Raw genomic sequence first — 23,959 nt, 5'->3', positions numbered from 1 at the left:
ATCTACCAACATCACACCAGAACAACAAGAAGTCCTGTGGCACCTTATACACTAACAGAGATTTTGGAGCATAAGCTTTTTGGGCAAAGACCCACTTCATCAGATGCATGAGTGGGGTGGGGGGGTTCAGAGGGGTATTTAAAGAGTGGGGTCCCAGTAAAAGGGAGTGCCAGAGCTGACAAGGTCACCTTGACTGAATAGGCCTTGTCAGCTCTGGCCCTCCCTTTTACTGGGACCCTACTCTTTAAATACCCCTCTGGAAAAGCACCCCCACCACCACTCATGTATCTGATGAAGCAGGTCTTTGCCCACAAAAGCTTATGCTCTAAAATATGTTAGCCTATAAGGTGCCACAGGACTTCTTGTTGTTCTTGAAGATACAGACTAACACAGCTACCTCTCTGATAAACATCACACAAAGTGTTCCTTGTGCTGTAATCCCTGCTAGTGCTGCGGACAGCTGCCGTGGGCCCTGCGGCAAGGTGGGAGGGGGGCTCAGCTCCATAGCCCAAAGGGCAGAAGGGGCAGGGCCTAGGCCATTCGGTCCTTAGTCCCACCTGGACCTCAACATTGTTGTTCCTCCCACCTTCCCTTTTGCCCCCCCCCCACCGTAACAGCTGCATGCAGCGGCACAGTAGTGCTGCTGCGGCAATTCAAAGGGGCCCAGAGCTCCAGCTGCCACCAGTGCCAAAGTAGCAGTTGCAGTGGCTGGAGCTCTGGGTCACTTTGAAACAACCCCATTGTCCCCTCTTCCTGACCTCTCTGGTTGACAGGCCTGATCCCTGCACTTCCTCCCACATACCCCTTCCAAGTGTTAGCCATGTTTTGGCATGATGCCTGGAGTTCATCTGTAAACTTTTCCAGGTGGGGACCTGTCTGTCTGTGCTGGTAGAACACTTTAATTTCTTCTTGTGGAATTGTATAAAGTCCTTAATAATCTCAGTTATAGCGTTTGTAGGGTCATATTTTGTTCTGTGTCCCATGAAGTAAATTTTTGTCAGTCAGGTTGCCCTTTGTCACCTCCTTGAGGGTCAGTGAGGAGTGAACTGAGACAGGGCCTTCTCAGTGGTACAGCCAGGGGACATCTATTAGGTATCTAAGTGCATGGCTATTTTGAAATCTCACTAATTCTTCCTGTTTGTGTTGGTTTGTTTCTGTTTTGGGCTAGGTTTTTTTTATCTAACTTCCCTTGTTTCGACTTATCCTGATTCACAGATTAGCAGAAAGGCTTTGGCAGATGGTGAGAAAATGTGTTTATTGAGCCCAGCTTGTGATAATTAATTTCTGAATTATCATCAGAACCAAAATGACCTTTTAAAAACATTTTGAAATAGGATGGGATCTATATGTATTACCCACTCAGAGCTGTTAGCCTTTGTTTGTAACATTTCTGAGAATGATATTGTTGTTGTAACAGAGGGCAGGAAGAAACAGGAAAAGCAGATGAACACAAACAATAAATAACTACAGTTCTTAAAACAGAGTCAGCCTTCATAATCAAATTAAAAACAGATTAAATAGGCAAGATACTCTCCATAGAAGCAGAACTACCTAGAATGTCCATCACTGTGTTTGATGAGGGTATCAGCTGCCTTTTCAGAAAGGAGCTTGTGAATTTGTGGCAGGAATTTACACCACAAACAACAGCCGGGTCACTCTTGAAAGGCTAAGGGAACCTAGTGAGTGGAATATGACAACTTTTTCCTAAATCATTTAATCTGGTTTCAGTCAGGAAAGATACTGGATATGAATTGTCAACCTGCCCCTGCCCCTGTGATTACAGAGCTGTATAATTCATCTAAATATAGCTTTCACTAATGCTATTGTCAAATCCTTTCCTTCCCACGAGGCAGGTGCCACATGGATATAGACCAGTTTCCTGTTTCTCTTTGTCACCACTCTCTGAAGCAGTGTCCACAGCTGCTAGAGATTAGAGTGCTGCATGAATCAGTTTATGTGGCACAATTGTGTACTGCCGATTGATCGTATGTGCAAATGTGTTTGGATCTGATGTAGAGCTTGCTTTTCTAATTCTAACAAAATGGTGGTATGTCAAGATAAACTGTTGAGGAAATGAAAACATTTCTCGATAACCCCAAGCTCAGGATCCTGCACCATAAAATAGACAAGGTTCTGAATGAATGCCTGCCTTGTAAATGAATGAGGAAGCCTTCCCATACAGCCTCATCTGACACCCATTGAATGAGTGGGAGCCTTTCCACTGACTTCAATAAGCTTTAGCTCAGTCCCTTTAAAGCAGGGGGACACACATTCCATTATTTCAAGGCCTTGGGGATGCAGAATGAAGCTCTGGTAATTCTTAACATCTTGCCATCCATTACAGCTGCAGAGGAGTAATAACAAAGAAGAAAACAATTACTTTGGTTCTATCTCAGAAAGAAAATATGCTGGAGCCCTGCAGCAAAGTTTATGACAACTTGCAGGCTCTTGCAGGAGTTTAATAAAAGTACAGTGTAAAAAATCCCTCTGCCTGGGATGTGATCACCTGCAATTTCTGGGAGAGTGCTACAGTTTTAGCACATGGTACTGTGTAGGTTTTAAGACTGAGCCATAAATGTGTTTCTTTGTGTTGGTACATTCAGTAAAGCCTCAGCTCTTCTACACCTTGGAATCAGTCAGCCATTGCTCATACATCATTCCTATGCCCTTTTCTCTCTCTCCTTGTTTAAACATCCTGCTGGTTTTCAATCTGACCGGTAATTTGATGTGTACTTCCTGATTTTGTGTTCATTTGCACTGTAGCAGCTTCTGAGGGTTTCAGTGCCCTGTGTATTTGTATGGCTAAATGTGATGATGTAGTGTTGTTGGTCCCAGGACACGAGAGAGACAAGTAGGTGAGGTAATATCATTTATTGGATCACTTTCTGTTGATGTGGGAGGGAAGCTGTAGAATTTAAACAGAGCTCATCTTGAGGTCTGGAAAACTAAGAACAATTTTCACAGCATCCAGAATTTGAAATTGATATAGTGGTATCGATTCTATGAGATTATCTGCCAGCATCATTTGGGCATGAGAACACTTAAGGAACCTATTTGGCCCCATTTAAAACAAGTTGCAAAAAGTAGACCTCATTAGTTAATAATATGAGGGGAAGGGATTTTGGATTAAATTTTAGCTCTGCAACTGACTCCCTGAGCATGTCAGTTAATCTCTGTATTTTAGTTCCCCAGCTGTAAAATGGTGATAATAGTACAGTATTTTCCTGTCCCTTTTCTTTTATCTGTCTTGCCTATTTATAATGTAAGCTTATTGGACAGAGACTGACTCTTATTGTGCATGTAAGGTGTCTGGCTTACTTGGGTCCCAACCTTTATTTGGGCGTGTAGCTACTACAGAAACAAGCAATTCTTACATACTTGTAGATGAGAGAGTTTAGTCGTTAGTTAATCATTCCTTTTCTTCTTACTGGGATGACTTATAACTGGTGAATTTGTTACAGGCAATGAATACGGTCATCTTGTTCATTTTTGCCTTCATATTATTCTCGCAGATTTTCCTGGTATCCTTAACTCGGTTAAGAGGTTTATTTAAATAAAAGAAATGAGGTGCGTGCTTCATTTAAACTATAGTATTTTTCAAAAATACAGTGTATTTTTTATGAAGTTAAGGTATTGTTTAAATGTCCATTTGTTTTTAGTAATGTTTTTAAAATCGTACTTCCATCGTGTTTTTGCTTAATTCTTATAAACTCTTATCATTCACTCTGTTTTACAAAAAAGGAAATCAATTTGGTTTCCAATAACATTTTCTTTTCGTTTTTAAACCTTAAGCATTGATTTTAGCTGCGGCAAAACAAAGCAGTACTCCAAATTTCTCCATTTTATCTCTTTTCTGTGAGGTTTATTGAGGAGCAATCCTGTTCCTGGTTCATCCTATTTTTCTGGCACATCTTGGTTCAGTCTCTCTCAACATTCACTCAGTTATGCCAGTTTTGAGGCCTCTACTTGCTTTGGTGATTCTGTCTCTTTTTCTGTTTGGTTTTAGGAGAAGCATCCCTTTCCTGGCAGAGCCAAATCATTATGTTGCTTTATGTTACAATAAGAGGAAGCTGTATGCTGAATTTGGTGATCCTGGCTCTTACTGTTTAGGAGGAGTTCTTGATCAAACAAACTCTGAAATATATAGCAGATGGCAGTAGATGGAGCTCTCTCTCCATCTTTTCATGTGTGCATTAATGCCAGGACTCTTACAAAATCCGGTGTTGTAATTACTCTGTCAGTACCTGCTACGATTGCATGTACTGTATCTCTGGTGGCTATAAATGGACATCAGTATAGGTTTGCCAGTTTAACCTCATTCCCCCACCACTAAAACTTGTGAAACAAAAAAACTGATCCAGAACAATTTTACCTTTCCCTTCCCTTGTAGTAAATATTTTGCGATCTTTTTCCTTCTGATATATTTTAGCTTAACAAGGTTTAGAGGGAATCCAGTGCCAATTACTCATGCTTAGAAAAAACAGTTCTATTTTTGTGGCAACACAAAGACTCAAGTCCCTTGCCCAATCTGAAGAGGCTTTGTCTAGTTTCAGTGAATTATGGGGAGGAGTCAGGGCAGGGGCACATGGCCCATGCCCCCCTGCATTCCCTGCACTGGTTGACCTGTGTGCACTACCAGGAGAAACATCAAACACAAACCTGGATGTGCACACTCTGATAATCAGCTGGGTGACATCTGAATCTCTTCTGAGCGGTTGCACAAGCCCACATCTTACAAGGAACATGCCCATGGGTGAGAATATTTAACCAAAGCCAGGCACCTAAGAATGGCCTCATCTTCCAGAGATGGTAGTAGCCAAAAATCCCACTGAATTTCAGTTCCTCTGAAAATCTGACTACTTATGTAGATGCCTGCTTGTAGGTTTACATAAGTAACTTTAAGCACCAACATAAGAAGACAAGCTGGAAGCCAGAGCTGGGTCAAGGTAAGAGCCACTCAAGCAGCTGTGGAGAGCTATGGACGCTCCACTTGTCCAGGGATGGGGGCACAGGCTGAAGGCTGCTCTCAGCCCTTCCCCTTGAGCAAGTAGAGAGGCCCATGCTCCCTGGCCAGACTCTGGTTCCTGGCTTAGCCAAGGGATGGAGCCTTGGAGTGATGGGGAGGGGATGGGCAGGCCATGGAAGGAAGAATTCACTGTCTGCTCTAATACTTGCTTTGTAAAATGACATCCTTATAGGCCTCTGTTCAGCAAGGCTCTAAGGCAGGGATGCACAAAGTGGGGGGCCAGGCATAAATCTCAAAAGGGAGGTGCAGCACAATAGACTGCTGGGTCTCAGGCTCAGCCATCTCATTAAAAATGTTGAAATATGTTACTGTTTTTATGTACATGTGTTCGCATTTATCTACCCATTAATAAAGTTTGTACATTCTATGTACTTATATTATTACATGTGCTGAAAGGGTATTTTTCTTCGTATGAACATAACCAACATTTCCTTCGGTTTGGATTAGATTAGACAGGTTGTGGGGGGCCCTGCAAATTGCAGGGGTGAAAAGTGGGGCCTGCCATAAAAAGTTTGCTCACCCCTGTTCTGAGGCACTCCCCTCACTTTAAATATGTGGATAACCTAGTCCCATTGACTTCATTGTGAAGTGTCATGTGCTTAAAGATAGCCTATATTTAAGTAACCTCCTCAGTTGGGACTATAATGCGGTGCTATATAACCATTAGCACATTAAATCATTTTTATATTGGTTGCATTTTTTAAAGAAGCTTGGTTGCATGCAATCATGAAAGTGAATAGTATTATACATTTTACGTGAAATACTGGGTATATGGTTATATTTGCTAATGAATAAGGTAACTCAACCCATTTCTCTTCCAGTGTTCAATAATTAAGCAATCAGAGGTCAAGGCAGTGAATGGCTAAACAATTATTTCACAATACTAGTGCCTTCAGACACCCAAGAAGTGCTGGCTCTCTAGAAATGTACAGACAAGTGCTTGGGTAGCTCTGTTACCATTATAATGGTTAAACATGGAAACTCAAAAGGAGACTATTTTGATACATTTGTAGAAATGATCTTCTATTTCTAAGAACAAATGTTGAAAGCAGAGTAGTTTCCAAGGTAGGCAGGGACCATTGTGGTCATCTAGTCTGATTTTCTGTATAACAGAAGCCAGAGAACTTCACCCAAATGATTCCTAGGACAAATCTTTTAGAAAAACATCCAGTCTTGATTTAAAAAGCTATCAGTGGTGGATAATCCACCATGACCCTTGATAAATTGTTAATTACTTTAGCCATAAATGATTCATGCCTTATTTCCAATCTGAATGTGTCTAACTACCACTTCCAGACCATGGGTCACTTTATGCCTTTCTTTGCCAGGTTGAGGAGCACATTGTTAAATATTTGTCCCCCAGGTCGCTGCTTACATATTGTAATCAAGTTACTCCTTCTCTTTGTTAATACCATTAGATAAATTCAAAGAGCTCAGTCACTACAAGACATTTTCTAATCCTCCATTAACTCTTGTGGTTCTTCTGTTTCCAGTTATCAACATCCTTCTTGAATTGTGGGCACCAGAATTAGATACAATATTGCAGAAGCAGTTGCACTGCTGCCAAAGATAAAGGTAAAGTAACCTCTCTACTCCTAGAGAACAGTAGTGAAGAGGGTGCTTTGACTAATGTTGTTTTTTCCAGCTGAAGTATTAAATGTGTTCTGTGGATAAGTGTGTGAACTCTCCCCTGTTTAGGCTGTCTCTCACAATGCCTTGTCAGTGACCAGCAGCAAACGCCTCCACGTGCTGGTGTTTCTCAGCACAACTATATGTGGAGCCCCCCCACATAGCGAGATTGTATGAATGTTCCCAGAGCTACTCATGAATCACAAAGAGAGGCATAAAGCAGATCCCACAAGCTCCCAACACTGCATCTCAGGAATATGCCATCTAATTTATTATTTGGTTCACCACTTCATGAATAGAAGGTGGATAAACACCAGCTTTTGCAAACCTGAGCAAGCACCCTTTTGAAACACTTCAAGCAAACACACTGGAAAATATAAACAACTTAATGGGTTTATTAACCATAAAAGATAGATTTTAAGTGATATTAGGTGAGAGTGAGAGTAGTTACATATATATGTGTGTGTATATATACATACACACACACGTATATAAACATGCAGACTAAACTCTCAACCCTATTAGACTGGGCAACAACTAGATAAAGCAGTTTTCCCTCACCCCACTGGATACTGTAGTGCTTAAAATACAGATTTGTCTCTGAAACCTGGGCCAATCTCTTCTGCAGGAATCTCCAATCTTCTTCGCAACGTCTTTTTTGTTTGCAGCATCGGTGGAGGCAGCGAAAAGGCCAAACATGGGCCTCTGTGTTTTTTATACCCTTTGTCTTTGTGCTTGGAGAATACAAGTCCAAGCATCTCTGGTGGGCATTGCTGAATATTCAGGCAAGTTGAGCAATTCCTTTGGTGTGGCCTCATGCGGCAGCAGAGTTGTATTGTTTCTCCCTTGTTAGACAATGGCTGTTGATGTTTGTCTAGCACCCACCCAATTGTTGTTAAATCCCTTGTTGTTATCTCTGGAGAGTTAGTATGTGGACGCCTCCCAAACTCACAGCAGCTGCATCTACACTAGCAAATTCTTTCAAAAGATTCTTTGAAAGAAGAGAGCTCTTTTTAACGATCCCATGGAGCATCTACACATAAAATTGTTCTTTTGAAAGTAAATCAAAAGAATGCAGCATTCCTTTTGAAATCACTCTTCTTTTCCCATTTCAGGAAGAATGCTTTCTTTCAAAAAGCTCCACAGGGCCCTTCTTTCGAAAGAGCAGTCCTCATGGCACCTAATTTTTCAGTCCCTGGTCCATTCTTTCAAAAGATCAAGGGCTGTGTGGGTGCTCTCTTTTGAAAGAGCAGATCACTCTTTTGATCCACTTTTTTTGTGTTTGGATGCACTCTTTTGAAAGAAGTTCTTTCAGAAGACATCTTTTGAAAGATCTATGTAGTGTAGACGTAGCCAGCATGTTTCAGTGACAACCATACAATACATTCTGCTAACTTCATATGAATTAATTACATATACATATTTAGACAGAAATATGACTTTTGGCAGATCATCACTTTTACCTAATAGGTCACATGGCATCCTTTATATGCAATCACAGTTGTATACAGATGAGGCACTTATCCAAGGAACAGGATGTCACAGTACATTGTTCAGTTTTCTGGATGTGGGATCCAATCCTACAACTGGTTCTGGTCAGACACAGGGTTCTTCTCCACTTGGGTCCAGTTGTGGGATGAGAGCTTTGATCCTTTTTGAATTAAGGACTGTGCAAGTACTCCAGCGTTCAGCCTGTAATGAGTATGAGCAAACACTGAAGGAATTAAACACTTTGAACAAGTGAAAATTAACTGTTCTGTGTCCATAGATGTAATCCTATATAGAAAGTGGCTTCTGTGCTTATAAGAATTTCCAACAGCTGAGCAAGGCTCAGAAAACCTAGAGAAAGATCATTCTTATGGGTATTAGTGAAGTGTATATGTATTTATACTACCTTCTTCTCAGCTGTTCATCTTTTTTAATACTCATGACCTCCAGGTTGAGAATCCATACCCAAAATGCTATCATAGTAACAAATGATCTATGACTCGATCCTGAGTCCTATCACCTAGGTAGCCACTAGATGGTCAGACCCCATCAGAGGTGACATGGCTAACACATGAATGTACTAGCAAAGTATGGGGATAAAAAACAAAGCTTAGGGCTAGACTGATACATACAGCCCCTGCAGAAAGAGCATTCTTGGTCACATCATGCATAAAAAAGGAAAATTATGGCACCAGAGCCTGAAGAATGATTGATTTTTGTGTCTCTTGCACCCACATTCCTAAGTACCTGATTGCTCTTTCACTAGCTCTTCCTTAGGTTGCCCAAGTGATGTCTAGCCATAAGAAAGAGTATGAAAGTTATCTGGAAACATGGAGCTGATTCTCCACAGCTTTACTTCAATCAGTGAAATCACTCTGGTCTAAGGGCAGGTTGACAGTAGAAGGAAAAATTGATTTTAAAGATGCAAATCCAGCTGTAAGAACTGTGTAGCTGGAGCTGACCTGTCTAAAATCTATTTTTTCCACCATCCACACATCATGTCATTGAGAGAAACTCTCATGTTGACTTTCCTTACTCCTCACGACTGCCAGGAGTACTGGGGTCGACGGCAGCACCAAGACAGTTCAACATAGTGCCTCTAGCCTTGCTAAATCAAACCCAGGAACATTGCCTGCCTGGGTGTCCGTCTTCCTGTAAGTGCAGACAGAGTGGAGAATCAGGCCCATCCTGTAAATATGAGCAAGGTTTTTAGTAAAGAAGAAAGCAATTAACAGATTGCTGTTGATCAGCCCGCTATCTCTGGGATAACATACTTACTATTCTGTGAAATAAGAGCAAGGAGATAGATAAAAGTAGGCAGATGGATCAGCTTAGCCTCAAGTGCCCATGAAAAGCAATCAAACCAGGAAAAGCAAGGTCAAAAATTACACATAACACAATGATTATATCCTGTACCAAGTAAATTATGAGAGAGAGAGATCTACAGTAGCCAGAAATTAGATCATATATCAATGTGATCATATACTTATCAAACAAGTGTAAGGAGAAAAACATATATTCATGGCTATGTCTACATGTGCACGCTACATCGAAATAGCTTATTTCGATGTAGCGACATCGAAATGGTCTATTTTGATGAATAATGTCTACACGTCCTCCAGGGCTGGCAACGTCGACGTTCAACTTCGACGTTGGGCAGCACCACATCGAAATAGGCGCTGCGAGGGAATGTCTACACGCCAAAGTAGCACACATCGAAATAAGGGTGCCAGGAACAGCTGCAGACAGGATCACAGGGCGGACTCAACAACAAGCCGCTCCCTTAAAGGGCCCCTCCCAGACACAGTTGCACTAAACACCACAAGATCCACAGAGCCGACAACTGGTTGCAGACCCTGTGCATGCAGCATGGATCCCCAGCTGCAGCAGCAGCAGCCAGAAGCCCTGGGCTAAGGGCTGCTGCACACGGTGACCATAGAGCCCCGCAGGGGCTGGAGAGAGAGCGTCTCTCAACCCCTCAGCTGATGGCCGCCATGGCGGACCCCACTATTTCGATGTTGCGGGACGCGGATCGTCTACATGTGCCCTACTTCGACGTTCAACTTCGAAGTAGGGCGCTATTGCCACCCCCTCATGGGGTTAGCGACTTCAACGTCTTGCCGCCTAACGTCGATTTCAACGTCGAAATAGCGCCCAACACATGTAGCTGTGACGGGTGCTATTTCGAAGTTGGCACCGCTACTTCGAAGTAGCGTGCACGTGTAGACGCGGCTCATGTGAGCCATACTAGTGCACCCCATGTAAGCAGTTCACTTGGAGATTACAGATGAACTTTAAGGACAGTTCACAGCACTCTTCCTCAGCAGTGTCCTCCCCTCTGAAATTAGATAGGTGACAAGAGGTATCATGCAGAAAAGAAGTAAAGTGCTAACGAGAAGGAGACAGATCCATGTGCATCTGTATACATGTGTGCTCACACAGGCTTAGGAAAATTCTTAAAAAGACATGGACAAATCAATGCTGCCAGAATCATCATTAACTTTTCTCCCTTAAACGTCTGGTCCAAGACTTCCAGAGGCATCAAGCATAGAGTGTTGTCTGCATGTCTCTGAAGAGTCTAGATGAAGGTGACAGGGAGCAGGGAGCCTGTGTGGAAGCAGAGCACCTCTGCTCATCTTGGGGACCTGCTGACTTTTGACAGGGACAGATGCCCCCATTATTTCTAAGAGCAGAGGAAAGAACAAGCCCTGTTTCCTCCCTCCATTTCCACTAAAGGAATTATGTGTGGGTAGAATACATACAAAACCACATGGAGGGTCTGAGTCTGTACCCTTTGGAACCAGTTGCAAAGCTCCTATTGACTTAAATGTTGCCGGTTCAGGCCTGGAGATCTAGTCCTCTATTTGCGTAACTCTTACAGAAGGGACAGCATGACCCATTTGTTGATAAGATCTTGGACATGATGTTTTTCACCTCCTATCCTTCAGATGTAAGATTCAGTGCAAGAACGTTGACTATGTGTTCTTCCATTTCTGTGCTCACTCTCTCTCTACTAAAACATCTAACAGAATAACTGGGCAAGGCCAGTATATTCTCATGTGCATGTATGGATCATGTTTGATGCATAGTGAGCAAATCCAGAATACAAATCTAGTATTCACACAGGATCCTTGGTAAGGATCCTGTGTGAATACATACACCGTACATTAAACATGCACTGTTATGTCAGACCTGCTACTCCTTGCCAAGGAGTAAACTGTTGCTTGCACAGGTGGCCTTTGGGACTTCTCACTGATACATTCAAAGACAAGCCTGATCGTCTCCCATAAAATCATGGGCCTGATCCTATTGAAGTAAAAAAGAATATTGCCATTGACTTTAGTGGATAGTAGATTGGACCCTTTTAGTGTTTCTGGAGCCCATCAAATCCTCTTAGACCATACAGGCCACCACGAAGCTTTTAAAATGAAAACACAGTAAATATCTGTTCTTAGGAACTAAGTTCTGTGAGCAATAGCCATGTCAGTATGTTGCCACAGCAACATCTTCAGACTTTACAAATGTGCACATCAATGCTCGCAGTATTAATTTCCATAGTTTGATTATGAAAGCAGCAGCATTACTGTCCAGGGAATGAGAAAAAAATCTTTCAGGGACATAGTAAGGAAATATTTCATGAGTAAACCGCTCTCTCTCTTAAGCATAATGAATTGTACCCTGGAAACAGACTCAGTAACGAAAATAATCACACGTATACAGCTCTTTGAGTAGACAAACCTATCTGACTGGCAAAAGGCCTAAAAGAAGGTACCCTAGGTTAGTGATCTTGGGGACTTCACAGTTTAAACACTGTCACCTTCTGCCTATGGCAGAAGAATATATGGGACAAAATCAGGGTAAACTCTCAGTGCACAATTGCATATGCGTTTGCCAGATATGCACTCCATTGTTGATCAACTCCTGCATAAGACAAGGTCATACTGCTGGGAGACTTGAATGCTAGAGTTAGTACACATAGCATGGGCTAGAGACTATGATTGGATGTCGTGGAGTGGAAAAGATGAACAACAATGGATTCTTTAGGTAAATATGCAGACTAATGTCTGCTCATCACTAACACCATCTTTAGGCAAAATGTAAAATGACATGGATGCATCTATGGTCCAAACAATGGCATATGATTTACTGCATTGTCACCTGCCAATGCGACATCTGCAGTGTCAGAATTACCAGAGCCATGTGTGATGCCGACTGCTAGACAGACCACAGTAAGAGCAGTACTAAACCTTCATGTATCTCCATGGTGTAAGTGCCCCAAACACAATACAACAGATTTCAACATAGCAAAGTCCAAGCACAGCACTCACAGGTGCAGTTTCAGCAGTCATTTGATGACAAGCTTGTTTTCATGCCCACCAGTCATTGGCAACCCAATAGAAAAATTGAATCAGTTCAAACATATGATTATTGGTACAGCTAAATCAATGCTGAGGCCCAAGAAAAGACTACACCAGGATTAGTTCAATGAGAACAGCAAAAAGATTTCCAAACTCTTAAGTGACAAGCAGAAAGCCTTTGGTGAATGGCAGAATTAACTCACTTCCATCACAAAGAAAGGTTTAAATATCAAGAGAGCAAGGTCCAATGTGAACTGAGGACAATGCAGGATGAGTGGTGGGAGAGGAAAGCTGCAGAAATTTGACATTACACAAATACAAACAGCAAAGATGTTCTTTGACTTTCTCAAAGCAGTCTACAGACTATCTGAATCTGGCACAGCTCCCCTGAAGTTAACAGATGGTGCAATCCTCCTCAAAGATTGAGAGGGAGTCATACAGTGATGAGCTGAACACTTCCATAGTCTACTGAATAGACCATCCACAGTTGATTGGCATGTCCTTGATCATTTACCTGAGAAACCCATCAAAGAGGACCTTGACCTCCCTCTGTAAGTTGAGGAAACTATGAAAACCATCAAACAATTGAACTGGCAAAGCATCTGAAAAGGATGGTATCCCAGCAGAATTGTATAAGATTGCAGGTCCCAAAGCTGTTGAGCTGTTTCATGATATCTTGAGTAGCATTTGGGAGGAAGAAGAAATGCCACAAGACTTCAAAGATGCTATCATTGTATTACTGTTCAGAAACAAAGCCAGTAAAGCTGATCACAGAAACTACAGAGTCATTTCTCTCCTCAGTACAGAAAGAAAATATTATCTTGGCCCATACTGAACAGACTCATTGCAACATATCTTAGGAGAATCTGCCAGAAGGATAGTGTATTTTCAGACCAGGTCCTAGTACTCTGAACACGATCCTTTTAATAAGTCAGGTCCAGAAAAAGGAAAAATGCATATAGCAGAACATGGACCCCTATGCAATTTTAATTGATTTGACCAAAGCTTTTGATCGGGTCAACAGAGTGGGCTATGGGTTATTCTGCATAAACTGGGCCACCCAAGAAGAATCATATACATCATCCATCATCCATATACATGACAGTGCAAGTGCTCATCAGAGATGACTTTTCTCTTGCATTTGAATCTCAAAGGGAGTGAAGGAATGCTGCATACTTGCTCCAGTGCTGTTCAGCTTGTTCTTGCCTGTATCCTCAACCCTGACAGGACACTTAATTCAGCAGATATACATCTGCTACCGACTTGTTGGGCTCCCTCTTTGATCTGCAAAACTCAGTGCTAAGAACAAAATACTGGTCTTAGCTGTCAAGGCATTTTTCATAGATGACTGCACCTTGAAGGCTCCTAGATATGAAGATCTTCATATCATCATTGCTAGATTTTTCTGAAGCATCTCAGCTCTTTGACCTCGTCCTCAGTCTTGGGAAGACAGAGGTCTTGTTCCAACCAGCACCTCATTCCAAAAACCCAGTGCCAGCCATCTCTCTCCAAGGCACACAGCCAAAAAATGTGGAACAGTTCAAGTATTTTGGCAACACCATCTCAAGTGATAGTTCCCTTGATAAGGAAATTTCCTCCAGAATTAGTAAAACCAAAATTTTGAGGAGTAAAGGCACTTCGAAGTAGTGTGAGCACTTTGAACTGCCTGCAGCTACACGCATGCCGGCACTTCGAGGTTGCCATGGGGGAGAATTAGCCTAATGAAGTGCTGCATATTCACCACAGCACTTCATTAGTATTCTCCCATCACCGTGATTAACATGCCCCCTTCAAAGCTGGGGGCAAGTGTAGACCCAGCCTAAGAGAGCAAATGCAACAAAAATTGAAGAAGCATTAAAGAAAGTGCAGCTTAGGTGGAGGGCATAGAATCTCTATTACTGGAGGTTTTTAAAAAAACATATAGGAATGGTTTAGATAATACTCCTGTGCCAATGCAAGGAGCTGGGCTAGATAGCCTATAGAGGTCCCTTCCTCTCCTACAATTGTAAAATGAAGTGAGACCAGTGAAGGCGATACACATACATTTGAAATTTGCTAGCTCCTAGGATACCAGACTGAGGTCTGCAGGGTCCTACTTGAAGATGCCTGCAGCTGAGAGGTGACAAAGGCAAAAATAACTGGGGGGAGGTTGTCGTTCTCCAGAATGGGGTAGAATCTCCTAGCCAACTAAAGCTGTTAACAAGTGTTATTCTCCTCACAGCAGTTCTAGAGTGTAAAACAGGTCTAGGAGTTGCTAGTATTGGTGACAGATGCTGTGTGAGAGTTTAGCATTCACATATGACACGGGACACCCCTAACATATGGATTGAAGATACACACTGAATTGGCCAATTGTGAGCATGTGGCTTCAGCCAGAGACTGTACCATGGCTGCAAACTCATCAAAAACTCTTTCCTTTCTTCACCATAATCACCTCTGTCTTGCTCAGGTTAATTTTCAACTAGCTGTTCTTCATCCATACAGAAATCTCATCCAAACGCTGCCATGTGTAGTAGTGATATGGTAGTGATACGGTACTGTTGTGTCTCCAGTATATTGCTAGCAGTTGTTTCTACGTCCTCTTACCAGTTCACTTAGTGACTGCATGTAGATGTTGACTAGGACCAGAGAGAGAATTAATCCTTGTTGGACTTCAGAGTTTAGGGATCTAGTAGTGGAAGTATAGCTTCCCATCATTACTTGTCCATTACCCTAAAATTCTGTGATCTTTATCAGGCTAGACTGCAGTATTTTATGGTCACCACTTGCAAATGCTCTGCAGAGGTGTTGAGGAGGTTGAGAATGGATACCTTCCCTTTGCAATGACTACAGGAGATCATCCTTACGTGACATTTATAATGGTTTCTGTCCCATGTCCTTGCAATCTGTTACAGGTTTAGGATATTCACTTCAAATAGATGAGATTGAAGTGGCCTTTTCTGAGCTTGCTCAGGAATGCAATATTTGATACTAGGCTGTAGTTGGCTAGTACAAATACAGCCTAGGATGAGTTTCTTCAGTGTTGGTCAGGACACAGACATTAAAGCAACAAATGATAATAATAATTCCCCAAATGTATGCAAGTGATTGAGAATGGAAGTAATGCACATGCCTGGAGATCAGAACCTACTATTATTTCAGACTTTGGTCTGATGGAGAGATTTAGCAATATACGTAAAATCCTGTCTTGCCCTATTCTCTTATTTTCCAAAGATTTCAGGTTTTCCATTACCCAAGTTATTGTCTAGCTGCGATGTATGAATTTTCTAAATAAAGACAACTAGTCACTCAACAGTCAGCAGCTCAGTTACACATGACTACAAGGTTGTGGAGAATTCTGTTACAAATACAGAAGTTCATGGGCCTGTGTAAACTGTTATATGTGACTGAGCCCAGAGGAGTAGTTAGTTACCTACACACCTCTGTTTTCAGGCTGAATCTTTTAACGGTGTAGCAAAGAGGCATGGCAATGTAGGGAATAAGTGGCTTTCCATGATAAATACATAGCATTGTCTTAAACTGCTGTTGCATGAGAGGAAGAATGAAAGGAAATGTTAATTGCATGCAAGAGAAGATGATTCTGAAAGCAACTCGTTCAAGTATGTGTAAAATGTTTCCTGCCAGATTATGACGAGCCTGTTTGAAAACAGATGCTTGATTTTAGAGTTACTTGTTTGGCTTCTAAGATATGGAGAAGAATCTTCCCTCTAATTTAGTACATTAAACTGTCCTGTGTGCTGATTAGTTTAAGAGAGATTAGAAAGACAGAAAACATAAAGACCTTAGTTTTTTTAAAGCTGTTGAGCTCTGAGATCGATTAGTTATTTAAATGAGAGTTGTGAGTACGCAGAATGTTTGAAAACACAAGCTGTCTGTTTTCTTTATCTCACTGTCAGTTTGGATAACAAGAAGAGACCAGTCATCTTAGTATTTTGTATTTGGTGGTGTAGCCAAATTCATCCTCATCTAAGATGAGGTAGAGGACGTCTTTTACTGGACCAACTTCTAGTGGTGGAGGGGACAAGCTTTCTTGCATGGAGTTCTTTTCACATCAAAGATCTGTGAAGCTCAAAAGCTTGTCCTTTCCTTCAACAGATTGGTTCAACAAAACGTACTGCCTCATTTACCTTTTCTCTCATTTTTGTGGGTGTTTTTGATCAGTTTTACTTTTGGAGTTTCATGAAACAGCACAATGCTACAATCAGTGCTGTAACTAGCTAATTTTGCGCCTGAGGCAAGAATATAAAATTGTGCACCCTCATGTTTGTATATTCAAAGTAGTTATTTTGTAAAAAAAAAAAAAAAAAAAAAGGGGGGGAATACATAAATAATAATAATATTTATTATAATTATGAGATTTGCATAAACAATCAATAAATACATACACATATATATATATAATTATAAAATATCACCATGTCAGGTACTATTAGGTTTTTGTTTATAATTGTAATTTGAGCACTTTCAATGAGGCAAACTCATCAATAATTGGATTGAAATTAATATTATTTACTACCTCATTGATAAGATGGACATATTTGATAATATCTCCTGACCCTGGTATCCTCAAAAGTAGTTCTTAATTAATTTTAGTTTACTAAAACTTCTTTTACAAGAAGTCACAGTCACTGGCAAGCAGATAAATATTCACAGGGTGATTTCCAAATCTGGATAAGATTTGGCCAGATTATATTCATGAACTAACTGTAGAAGGTCCAAACTAGTCAGACAAGAAATATATGGCAACAGCGCTATACTGGATGTTTACAACTCTGCATCTCTGAGGCATTCAAATTGCTGTTGTATTTAAAACTTAAAGCTACTGCTGCTTTTTGAAAATTAGCAGCGTCCACTTTAACAAAAGAACATCTGCCTACAATCAAACACAATACACATCCGGTAAGGACAACTTTCTCCCGCTTCAATTCTTAAATACAGTAACCTTTAATGGCTCAGACTCCCAGTTAAAATAGTTATCCTGAAAACTGGAAACACGTTGAAGGGATTGCCACATAAACTTTACCATGGACCTCATAAAGGAAACATCTATTAAGAAACTGGACAAAATCTTTGTTGCAAAGCATATTATTTTACTATACCAATTTGAAAAAGATGCACCCCCCCAGGAAACATTGCTCCTAAGGAGCGGTTGACTGTCCTCGGTATGGGCAGGCATGCTGACATGTGAGGCTCAAGTGAAGATAGCTTAGTAGCTGTGTTAAAATAATTAATTTTCTGTATTGTTTTTCTGCACCCCCTCACTTCGGCACCTGAGGCAAGTGCCTCACTCGCCACACCCTTGTTACAGCACTGGCTACAGTGCTTAATTTGCAGACAGTGCAAGGGACTATTTTTAATGTTCATCTAAAATGATGGCTTATAAGTTTTTTTATAAAAGGTTATTTAAATAAAACTAAATATGAGGTGATTGTTTTAACATGATTTGAAGGGGAACCTTAACAAAGAAATTTTTGTACTATGTAAGCTATTACCAAAATATCTTATGGTTTGAAAATCTTCCTTCATAATAACTTTCGCCCTAGAGAAGGCATGCTAGCAATCACAGGGACAGGTCAGGGACTTATATCTTACTTGAGATCCAGTAGCTACCAGTAATCACCCATGCCACAAAAAAACACTAGGACTTTGAAAACAGCAACAATATGGACTTATAACAGGTATCACCCAGATTCTTGCCTACAGTCACATAGGCTATATCTACACTAGCATGCTATGTCAAAGTAGCCTATTTCGAAGTAAGAACCTTGAAATAGGCTACTTTGACACGTATCGTCTACACGTCCTCCAGGACTGGTGCCATCGACGTTCAATGTTGAAGTAGCAACGGAAAACGTCGAAAGGAGCCACCCGGAAGGAAATGCGGCGCGTCCACACACACAAGCGCTCCCCTTTGAAATAAGGGGCCAGCAAAGCCCCAATCCACTCCCTTAAAGGGCCCCTCCCAGACAAACTTGGCCTGCACAGCACGAGATCCACAGAGCCGACAACCGGTTGCAGGCCCTGTGCATGCAGCATAGACCCTCAGCTGCAGCAGCAGCAGCCAGAAGCCCTGGGCTAAGGGCTGCTGCACGCGGTGATCATAGAGCCCCGCAGGGGCTGGACAGAGCGTCTCTCAACCCCTCAGCTGATGGCCGCCCTGGAGGACCCCGCTATTTTGAAGCAGCGGGACGCGGATCGTCTACACATGCCCTACTTCAACGTTGAACGTCGAAGTAGGGCACTAGCGATTTTGACGTCTCACCGCCTAACGCCGATTTCAACATCGAAATAGCACATGGCGCATGTAGGCGTGACGTGTGCTATTTCGATGTTGTGCTGGCTACTTCGAAGTAGCCGGCTAGTGTGGACGCACCCACAGAGCCATATATTACTGCATCTCTTTGAAGACAATAGCGAAACTCTGATTCAGTAGGAGCATGAAACCCACAAAGTTAAAACTTCGTCTAGATTATCTGCAGGTAGAACAAATAGCCTTGTTTTAAATATTTTGACCATATATTTTACTACATACTTATAGCACTGTATTTCACTTTTTGTTTTTTTTACTTTAAAAGCAAGAATGAAAATTAAGGTCCCGACTTTGCTAGTGCACCCACAATTCCTGTTGACTTTAATGGGAAGAATTCCAGGTCAAGTTCCAACACAGTTGTTAAAAAAACCCCTCTCTGTAACATGCTAGAGTCAGAGAAGAGGCATATTAACAGGAGGTCTTTCCTTTGCTGCTTTCCAACCTCTTTGAAAACTAAGCTTCTGGCACTGAGTTACAACCCAAGGACAAATTTTATAAATACAGCTGAGTTAATTCCAAAGGCACATGGTCCTGGAATTTGTGTACTAGCAAACTGTTACTTTTTATACCAACACATCCATTATGGGTTTCTCTTTTAACCCTGTTTTTTATGTGTCATTTTATCCCAATGTACCTTAATAGCAGTCATCTCTTGGCTTCATTTAAATATGAACCTTGAAAATTTGCAATGGTGAAAGTAGGGTCCTGGTTTTCCAGACTTCACATATGTGAGTAAGGGCTGCAGGTCAGGTTCCAAGCTACACAGCAAATTGTACATACCAAGAGCAAATCCGTAGGGATGAAGAGAAAGTTCCCTCCAAACCATAGTGAGCAACACTAGAATGCTTGGCTTGTCCTCTGCCCCCCTTAGGAGACCCCTCCTCTCCCTGAAGATGGAAGAATCCAATCTTCCATCCATGAGCAGATCCCTTTGCTCTTCCTTTGGGAACTTTCTGAGTCACTATAGGGGCTCGTCTGCATACTTGGCTCAATCTAATTCTTGACCTTCCCCCCCACCCCTCCACTCTCTGATTTGCCCACCTTGATTATCTTTTTCTGATTTGTCCTCCTTGCTTACTGTTTTTGGTTCTCTGTGCCTTAAATATTGAGTCTGTTCTGGTCTGGCTATGGTCTGAAGAAGTGGGTCTGTCCCACAAAAACTCACCTAATAAACTATTTTGCTAGTCGTTAAAGTGCTACTTGACTGCTTTTTGTTTTGAAAGTAATTTATTAGGTAATGAGCTTTCGTGGGACAGACCCACTTCTTCAGACCATAGCCATACCAGAACAGACTCAATATTTAAGGGCATCTGGGGTTCAACCCAGACATTATAATCAAACCAGCTGACAAAGTGGGTGCTGTTACCATCATCAGTAAGTCAGACTATGAATCAGAGGCAGCCAGACAACTCTCCAGCACCACATTTTATAGACCTCTCTCCTCTGATCCCACTTTGGAATTCCAAAAGAAATTACAACAACTACTTAAGGAACTCCCTGCTGCTACTCAAGACCTTATTCACTCAAACACACCATCTGAACCCCAGCCTGGATTATTCTATTTACTTCCCAAAATCCACAAACCTGGGAACCCTGGACACCCTATCATTTTGGGTACTGGCACTCTTACCACTGGACTATCCAGTTATGTGGACTCCCTCCTCAAACCCTATGACACTAACACTCCCAGCTATCTCCGAGATACAACTGACTTCCTGAGGAAATTACAAAACATCTGGAAGAGTTCCTGACAACACCATCCTTGCTACAATGGATGTAGAGGTTCTTTTATATTTAAATTTGACACATTAACACATGGTTTGAACTGGGATGGGAATTTTCTGGGTCATTATAGGGGCTCGTTTGCATACTTGGCTTAATCTAATTCTTGACACCCCCCCTTCTGTCCCTCTACTCTCTGATTTGCTCACCTTGATAATTTTTTTTCTGATTTGTCCACCTTAATTATGATTTTTGGTTCTCTGTGCCTTAAATATTGAGTCTGTTCTGGTATGGCTATGATCTGAAGAAGTGGATCTGTTCCACAAAAGCTCATCACCTAATAAATTATTTTATTAGTCTTTGAAGTGCTACTAGAATGCCTTTTTGTTTTGATAGTATGTAGACTAGCACGGCTTTCTCTCTGTTACTATTTATGCAGAAAGGTTGGGAGGCACTTACTATAAAGCAACTACTGTAGAACTTTTGCCTTCTGCCCCTTCCTTTCTCCACTGCAACCTTTGTGCTCTCTAGGACCAGTCCTTTCCCTTCCTGGCTACCTGCTATCAACTCGTATTTTTTTTATAGTTCAGTCTCCCTTTGAAATGCATTTTCTTGAGTAACCTCTAGATAAAGTTCTTTCCAGATGAGAGTAGGGAGACACAAACACAATCTGGAGGAGGAAGAGGTGTTATACAGTTTTTTTCCCCCACCTCTGCTTGCTAAAATTTAGATAATCATCTCCTGCCCTCCCTGGCTTCTATGCCAAACAATAGCCACTTTATAGGGATAACCCATCATTTTGACACCTGGTAGAGGCATCAACATGTCATTTGTCTTTAAGAAACAGGTTTATCCACTTTCCAGACTTATCTAGTAAATACACTTCAGTCATGATTTCAGATTATGTTCATAACTTTTTATAATGTTACATATATTTCAACACAATATACTCGACAAGTAATGATGTCTTTTTGAACAAAGTTTATTACAATAGTGTATAGAGTGGGAATATAGGGGTGCCATCCATCACACCCTCCTTTCAGTTAGTAGTCCCAATGAAGTCATTGGAATTACAGGTTTGAATAAGGATCGCTTGCGTGAATAAAATTTGCAAGATCTTGCTCATAACTGATACAGATACAGGTTGATGAAGCAGTGAACACTTTTAAACCTGTTGGTTAAAGTTAATTTCGCATGAGGGTTACCTTTGGAAAATCCCATTTTAGGCTATGGTTTACAAAGCCAAACAGCTATACCTAAGCTTTGTGATTTACAAAAGCCATCCTTATTCAGTCATACCTTAAAATAGGATAAGTAACACGAGGCCATCAACTAAAAGTCCTGAGCTGCTGCCAGTGGACAAGCAGGCTGCTCTATGGAACTGTCTCACTTCATTTCTAACATGTTTGTTCTTAAAAGGGCAAGCATAAGTATGACTCAGGAATATGCTGAGTTGAGTTTTAATAAAGCCTAATGGAAACTTCTTCTGTCATCTGAACAGCTCAAATCAATATCTCAAATGCCATTTAAAAAATCTATATTAGTGCTTCTATATGTAGCCTGTAGACACATACCTAACTTTTATCAGGAATAATGCATTCATATTGCCCTTTGTGATTACTGGGAAGAGTCTAATGGTACCAATTCTATTTGTCAAAATGAAATAAAATTTAAAAGTGCTTCACTAATGTGATAATATTATTGGCGATACATCTGTTGGAGTTAAAAAAAATCTAAACACTCCCACAAACTTTATATTGAATCTATTGGCAATGCCTCAGCTTGATTTTATTGTCACAGTAGCTGAGCTGCATATGCATTTGAAAGCCCTGTAGAAAATGCCAGCTGAAATCTCCATTGCTTTTAAGTTTCAGTGAAATTGTATCTCAGACCCATCTCGCTAGAATGTCATTTGATATTTCACACCCTGTATCAGTTGTAGTAATCTGTTCCATATACATGCACTAACCTCAGAGGAAGCATCAGGTGTGTGAACTAATGACCTTTGGTTTCAAAGTACAGGTCTTTAGCAGGAAACTAAAACAGCAGTTCCATTAGTACAGGTACAGCAGTAGAGGAAGCTATTATATATGCTCAAGCCCCTTCACTTCCTGTAGGGTACAGCAGTCCTTGAAACTTAGAGCAGAAATCTGGTTTTAACGTAGTTTCATAGTAGTGTTGATTCAGTCATTGCCCTGTGGTGCAATTGCATCAGTGCATGACAAAATGTTAGTGGAGAAAGAGCTTATTTTAAAAAGCACATCTGTTGTGTTCCCTTGCCAGCAGCACAACTCACCTCAAACCTGATTCAAAAGTAGCTTATTTTTTGGGTACTTCCCACCTGTTTTATCCAGGCTACAGATGTTTATTCTTTACCAAACCAGCCTTCCATAAATGACCAGCAAGTGCTCTGTAGGCCACTAGCCACCTGTAGACCATAGTTTGGGAACTGCTAGACCTTTGGATGGTTGGGAAAGAGAGGCAGGCTTTCGTGAATCTGTTAGCACAACAGGAGGGGAGGACGCAAAAGCACTATGGAGCACGAAGTAGGAGGGACACAGGATGTCCTCTGGGAGGTTTCATAGAGGTGGGGGAGCTGGGAAAAGACTGTTGTATTGTTTGTGGGAGGAGCCACTTCTCCAGAGAGAGATGACATACTCAAAGAATTTGGAACCTGAATGCTTCTCCCCAAAGAGTCAGGTCCAGGTAAATGTCTGAGAGCAAGTTCCATAGCAAAGGGTAGTTGCGGGGAGCAGAACTAAGTGATCCTGTGTCTAGGGCAGTGGTGTCCAGCATACTAACCATTAGCCACAAGTGTCTGTTTGGCCAGCTGAGTGTGCCTGATTGGCTTGAAGAATAAATGTATTTTCTGTGTTGCAGACCCAGGAAAAGGTTTGAAAAGCCAAGGGATTGCTGATGGGCCTGTTGGGGAAACCCCTTCTGATAAGCTGCTCTCCCCTGCCCTCTTGCCTCCCTTCTGGGGAAGAGCAGCAAAGGCTGATGCAGCAGGCATGTCACGCTTTCTCCTTCTCAGGATCTGATTCTATTCTGACAGAAATGAGGAAGGAGTAGAGAGTCTAGCAGGTGAGGAAAGTTCCATTCCCTTCTCCTCCCTCCCCTCTTCTGAGGAATGGGCTGTCTGACCTGCCCTTCCAACCACATATTGCAGGGAGAGGGGAGGCCAGGGAGAGGAGATCCTGTTGCACTGCCATTCCCTTTCCTCACCCCACCCCACCCTCTGCAGATGGGGGTGAAGAACTCAAGCTCTCCAGGAACAGCAGAGGTGAGGTTGTTGGGGAAATAACTGATGTGGAGGTGGAATTGGTGGAGAGAGGCTGGAGGAGGCAGAACTGATGGGGGATAGAAGATTGACTTTGAGATTGATGGCAAAATGAATTAGGCAGGAAGGTGGGCAGCTGTTTTTGG

General features: G+C 41.7%; 2 long non-coding RNA genes across 10 annotated transcripts in view; one reads left to right on the top strand and one right to left on the bottom strand.

Moving 5' to 3' along the window:
- Nucleotides 1-23,959, bottom strand: part of LOC142018333 (uncharacterized) — a 101,508-nt gene that overhangs the window by 39,008 nt on the left and 38,541 nt on the right. For 2 of the 3 annotated variants that reach the window (XR_012646793.1, XR_012646791.1), the window contains exon 4: nucleotides 8,119-8,347. The exons of the other annotated variant lie outside the window; for it this stretch is intronic. This is a non-coding gene — a long non-coding RNA (uncharacterized LOC142018333). The remainder of the gene's footprint in view (nucleotides 1-8,118; nucleotides 8,348-23,959) is intronic. 3 annotated transcript variants of the gene reach the window in all.
- Nucleotides 1-23,959, top strand: part of LOC142018334 (uncharacterized) — a 158,371-nt gene that overhangs the window by 116,141 nt on the left and 18,271 nt on the right. For all 7 annotated transcript variants that reach the window (XR_012646796.1, XR_012646797.1, XR_012646798.1 and 4 more), the window contains one exon: nucleotides 6,520-6,601. This is a non-coding gene — a long non-coding RNA (uncharacterized LOC142018334). The remainder of the gene's footprint in view (nucleotides 1-6,519; nucleotides 6,602-23,959) is intronic.

Source organism: Carettochelys insculpta, chromosome 10 (assembly GCF_033958435.1).
Source record: "Carettochelys insculpta isolate YL-2023 chromosome 10, ASM3395843v1, whole genome shotgun sequence".
Lineage (NCBI taxonomy): Eukaryota > Metazoa > Chordata > Testudines > Carettochelyidae > Carettochelys > Carettochelys insculpta.
The sequence above is the reverse complement of the archived record's forward strand: the minus strand, read 5'-3'. Positions and strand labels throughout refer to the sequence as shown.